The sequence below is a fragment of the Phodopus roborovskii genome, unplaced genomic scaffold (assembly GCF_943737965.1).
Source record: "Phodopus roborovskii unplaced genomic scaffold, PHOROB, whole genome shotgun sequence".
In the NCBI taxonomy this organism is placed as follows: Eukaryota; Metazoa; Chordata; class Mammalia; order Rodentia; family Cricetidae; genus Phodopus; species Phodopus roborovskii.
The window spans coordinates 4,319,714-4,325,630 of record NW_026125391.1 but is presented as its reverse complement, the minus strand read 5'-3'; positions in this window follow the sequence as shown (position 1 = coordinate 4,325,630).

Genomic DNA, 5,917 nt, shown 5'->3' with positions numbered 1-5,917 from the left:
GAATTTTGTGTGCAAAATTGCAGTTACACAATTAACATTTGAAACTTTTTGACTCTTTATATGTTTGTCTCCCTTATGTGTTCTTATTATCCTCCCACAGGAGTGTAACATTCTGTATCTCAAACTGTTTGTAAATTTGTAAAATTTGTAAAAGAACTTAAAAAAAAAAATACCAGTAACAGTGAGGTTTACCTGGGACCTGCAACAGCTAAGAATTTTCTAGTTTCACAGTGTGAACATACATTTATATCCTAAATGTAATTTGGAATTTACTTTAACAAATTCATAAATTCATTTAGTATATTTATTGCTTTGGCCCATAACATTAAGGAAAGATTTTTGTATTGTAAAGTAAGATTTTAATCCTAAAGTATGTCACTTTTACTTGTAATATTAAGGGAGGATTTTTATATTGTAAAATTAAATATTCAATCTAAATACAAACCTAAAAGACCAAAATATGTCCACCAAAAAGTTTGTGAAAGCTAAACTGTACCTATATCCTATATTCATTATATTATATGTTATTTACAACCCCCTGGGTAAATATTAAATATACTAGCAAAATGTCTCAGTGGATAATATCACTTGCCCCCTATCTTGATAACCTGAATTTGAGCTCCAAGAAATACATAATAGGAGGAGAGAATCAACTCCCACAAGTTGTCCTCTGGCATACATACATCTTACACACTAAATAAGAAAATTTAAAACTTTTAACTTTTTATTTAAAAAATGCTTTGGTTTATAAAAATATGACATAGAAAATAAGGGTTTCATATTTTTATCCCTCTACCAGATGGGATATTTAAAACTGAAAAATTATATTTTATCCAAATGACTGTGACACAAAGATATAATGATGTGTTATCGCTAGTTTCCTGAATGTTTTCCCCGTGGGCTAAAACTTTCCCTTGCTGGCGAACTACATCCTTAGCAGTGACAAAAATTCTGAGAGGAAGAATTATGAATTCCTACTGGAAGCATTCCTGTTAAAGTACATAACGATTAGGAAACTCACTTTAGTGAACAAATATTTGAGTCTGCTTATAAAGTTTGGCCCATTATACAACATTTTATTATGTTTATCATTCAGTCTTCTGGGTTACTTCTACTCACAAATGATGGACCAGGGTGGGGGTGGAGGGAGCAAGTTAACTTGTAAATTTAAAGACTCTTTGCTTTTGCATTGGATCGGGTCTCTAGGTGATTTTGGGGTTCAGTTTGGGCACAACATTAGAACGTCAGGAAAGTAAACAGACTGTGCAGATCTAGGATTGTCTTAGTTGAGTTTCTATTGCTGGACTCAAACACCATCACCAGTGCAACTTGGAGAGGAAAGAGTTTATTTAGATTACACTCCCATATCACTGTTCATCATCAAAGGAAGTCAGGACAGGAACTCAAAACAGTACAGGAGTCTGAGGGGTGCTGCATACTAGCTTGCTTATCGTGGCTTGGTCAGCTTGCTTTCCTATAGAACCCAAGACCACCAGGTTAGGGATAGCATTGCCTACAGTACATAAAGTACCCTACAGGCTTACCTGCAATGCAGTTTTATGGAGGCTCAATTGAGGTTACCCCCTCTCAAATAATTTAGCTTGTGTTAGGTTGGTATAAAACTATTATTACAAGGACCAAAGCTTAAAACAAAACAAAACAAACAAAAATAAACGGCTATTTTTAGTTTCTTTGAAAGCCATTCATTGCTCAGCTCCATGTCTGACCTAGTATCTCTGAAATGGCCAAAGCATTTAAAAATGGTTATTTGAATGAGAATGGTCCCCATTGAGTCATATGTTTGCTTATGTAGTTGGTTCCCAGTTGATGGAACTGTTTGAAAGGATTATGAAGTATGCCCTTGTTGGGATAGTCACTGGGGGCTGGCTTTGAGGTTTCAGAAACCTATACCATTCCTATTTAGCTTTGCCTTGTGTTTGTGGATCAGGCACAAATTCTGTGTCCAGCACCATGCCTGCACAGGTGTTGCCATGCTGTCCACCTTGATGGTCATGGATTTTAACTCTCTTAAACTATTAAGCCCCAAATAAACTTCTGTAAGTTGCCTTGGACATAGTTTATTATCACAGCAATAGAAAAGTAACTAAGACCAAAGTTGGTACCAAGGAGTGGGGTAATGCTGGTGGGATACTGTTTTTGTTTGTTTTTTCTTTTTCTTTCTTTCTTTTTTTTTTTTTTTTTTTTTTTTTTTTTGAGCAGGGAGGAGTTTGGGAGTTTGGATTAGGAATACAATTGAATACTATAAGCAGGGTTTAACAGATCATCCTAGTAGACCCTTGCAATACAGTATTCAAAAAGTAAGTGGATTATGGTGGCGTGACCAATGAGATTCAGAGGAAAGCAGTATTAGCTACTGGCATAGAGAGCATTCTTGTGATAGTCTGTCAAAAAAAAAAAAAAAAAAAAAAAAAATGGGGTTGCATTCTGCCCTTGTCCTAAAAATTTCCCTGAAGAAAAATTGAAAAACATTGGATTGATTTCCTTGGTGAAGATATCAAGAAAATTGATATCTTCCCACTTGTAGAAAGGAATGCCTGAGGAGTATTCTCTCTATATAAAGCAACTACAAAGGGAATCTTTTGCAAATGTGATTCAGTGGGACCAGGCTTCCATCCATGTGGGCAGTCAAACTTCATAATGTCATCAGATAGTTTGGGCTTTAGAGTCATGAAGGACACATGAGTAAAGAGGTTGTGGAATCTTTTTCCATGGTTAAGGAAAGCTATTGAGACCAGGCAACATGTGACAGGGTAGGGTCTGTATGAAGGCCCCAAGAGGGGGGAGAGTCCCTGAGAGGCCATTGTGTGGAGTTATGAAACCAGAGTCATGAGACATATGCAAAAGGAGAGCTACAGACAGGGAGTAGGACCAGCCCAAGGAAAAGAAGTTTGTTGTAAAGTTGGAAGGGAAGAGCCATGTAAGCCCTTTAGCATCAGACATGGAGCTATAGTTAGATTTTGAGTTTGCTCCACTGAGTTTTGGTCTTGCTTTGGTCTATATTGCCTCATTACTCCCCCCTTTTGAAATGGTAATATATATTCTGTGTATGTTGGAAGTATATATAACTTGCTTTCAGCTTTTGATTTTACAAGAGGTTACCTTGAATTTCACAGAGACTTTGGACTTTTAAACTGTGTTAAGACTGAAAGATTATGGGGACCTTTGAAGTTGAACTAAATGGGTTCCAAATTATGATATGGCCACAAGTCTTTGATTGGGGGAGAATGGAATGTGGTGGTTTGATGAAAATGGCCTCCTATATTGACTCATATACTTGAATAGTTGGGAATATTAAGAGGTATGGCCTTGAAGGAAGTACAATCGTGGGAACAGACTTTGAAATTTCAAATGTCTTCCTACTCCCAGTTAGTTCTCTCGGCCACCTATTTATGATTCAAGATGTAAGCTTGTGCTTGTGATTTGAATGATAATATCTTCCATAGGCTTATATGGTTGAATGTTTGGTCTCCAGTTAGTGAAACTGTTTGGGGAAGATTAGGAGGTGTGGTCTTGTTTAAAAGAAGTCTTGTTCATGGTGTTATATCATAGCAAGAGTAACCGTAACAAAGAGCTCTTAGCTATTCCTGCCACCATGTTTTGCTTTGCCATGGACTCCTAATGAACCCTCTGATACCCCAAATTTTAAGCATCTTCTTTTCTCAGTTGCTGTGGTCATGATGGTGTCTTACCACAACAATAGATGAGTCCAAAAGCTAAGAATGTTCTAAGATAGAAACACTGAAACCTCCATTATAGTTTTACCTGCTCTGCTGTATTCTTTCTTACTGTGGTTCTCCATAGGGATCGAGGTCTTGATACTGTGATTTATGACTTTCTTTGCTCTGTAACTGCTAATATCTTATATAACCACATCTCCAGTGGTCATCCTGAATCTTATGTCCTCACACCATACTCAGCCAAATGGTGTTATTATTCTCTTTAAGGTTAAAGCTTTGCTTTGTGTTGACTCACTTCCTTACATCTCAGGTCTCTTCACAGGAAACAGCATCGACTTTGTTGGTGTGACTTTTCTCCATAATTAAAGAACAAATAAAATTTAACTTCAATTTAAAAATGTATTCAGATCTCAGGTAGTTGTGGCACACACTTGACTTTACTCTCTGCACTGTGGAGGCAGAGTTAGGCCAATCTCTGAGTTCAAGGAACTTTACAGAGCAAGTTTCAGGACAGGCAGAGCTATACAGAGTCGTGCCTTGAAAAAACTAAATAAACAAATAAATAAATAAAGTTGCATCAGATTTTTGTCAAGTAGTTCTGTATCCTATTTTCCTAACCCATTATCAATAATGTACAGCATTTTTTATATGATACCTTCCCTCCATGCTCATTACTAGAACTTGATTCTGTTTTCTTGCATATACTAGGTGAGGTATGTCTCAGATACCTCTGAGGTATATTTTAGCCCACATTTTTACTAGTTAAAAGGATAGGGCTTTTGTTGTTTTATTTTATTTTCTTCAGTATCTCACCCTGTAACTGAAGCTACTAATCACCATGTAGCTCATATTAGTCTTGAATTTATAATCCTCCTTGCCTAAACCTTCTGAGTATTGGGATTGCAGGCATATACCAACCCCAGATATGTTTTATTTGGTGCTTTTTTGGCATATTTTTATGATTTTACTGTTATTTTTCAATGATGTATTTATGTCCCTTGTCCATGTTAGACTATTCCTGTTTATGTTGTTATATTTCAGTTATGATCACTTATAATCTGCCACACATAACTTCTGATGTGGTGTGTATGTGTGTATTGACTAGAAGTCAACATCTGATGTCATCTTTTGTCACTCCCCACTATATTCTTTGGAACAGGATCTCTCATGTACCATTGGCTTACCACTCACTAGATGGCTGGCTAGTGAGCACCTGGGTTTCTCCTGTCTTTTCCCTCCCCTATACCAGGAGGTTACAAGTGTAACTTGGGTCCTCATGCTTGCACATCAAACACCTTACCCACTGAGCCCTCCCTTAATTTAATGAGAAATTACTAGATAAGGGAAATTAGGGAGCCTCTGTAATGAACAATTATAACTTAGCAAGGGAGATAGTCTTGACATGACCATTTCTTGCTCAAAGCTGCAAGTTCTTTAGTAACATTTAATATCATGTCCACTGTGAGTTGAGTACTCTATAAATGATTCACAACATATGAGTTAAAAACCTGACTCTTGTCTTCAGAGTACTTAAAGTCTACTGTCTCAAGTTAGTCAAGAATTTAATAATAATAAAAAAGAGAAAGCGAGTGATTAGAAAAACTTAGAGCTGGGCCATGGTGATGCACAGAGCATACCTTTAATCCCAGCACTTGGGAGGCAGAGACAGGTGGATCTCTGTGAGTATGAGGCTAGTCTGATCTATAGAGCGAGCTCTAGGACAGACTCCAAAGCAATACAGAGAAACCCTATCTGGAAAAACAAACAAAAAAATAATAAAATAAAAAAAGAAAGAAAGAAAAGAAAAAAAAACTTAGCAGGAAATGTCTCTGATTTCTTCCTACTCCCCAACTTCTCACTGATACACTGATATCTGCACTAAATGCTTAATTATTTTCTCTTATCTTTAAAATTAAATTTTACCAGCCATATTGAAAATATAGTATTCCATCTTTCACATCTTTTGTGTACTGTTACTGTTATATGTTTGGCCTTCATGTGGTCTCCTGGGTACCACATACAGAGGCCAGAAGAGGGTATCCAGTCCTCAGGCACTGGGGGGGGGTTGTAGACAGCTAGGCTGTGATCTGGTCTTCTGTAAGGGTGGCAAGTGTGCTTTACTGCTGAGCTATCTCTCCAGCTTTATTCCATCTTTTTTTTTTAATTGTTGTTGGGGTACAAAATCATGTATATAAACACAACTTTGATTTTTAACTTGA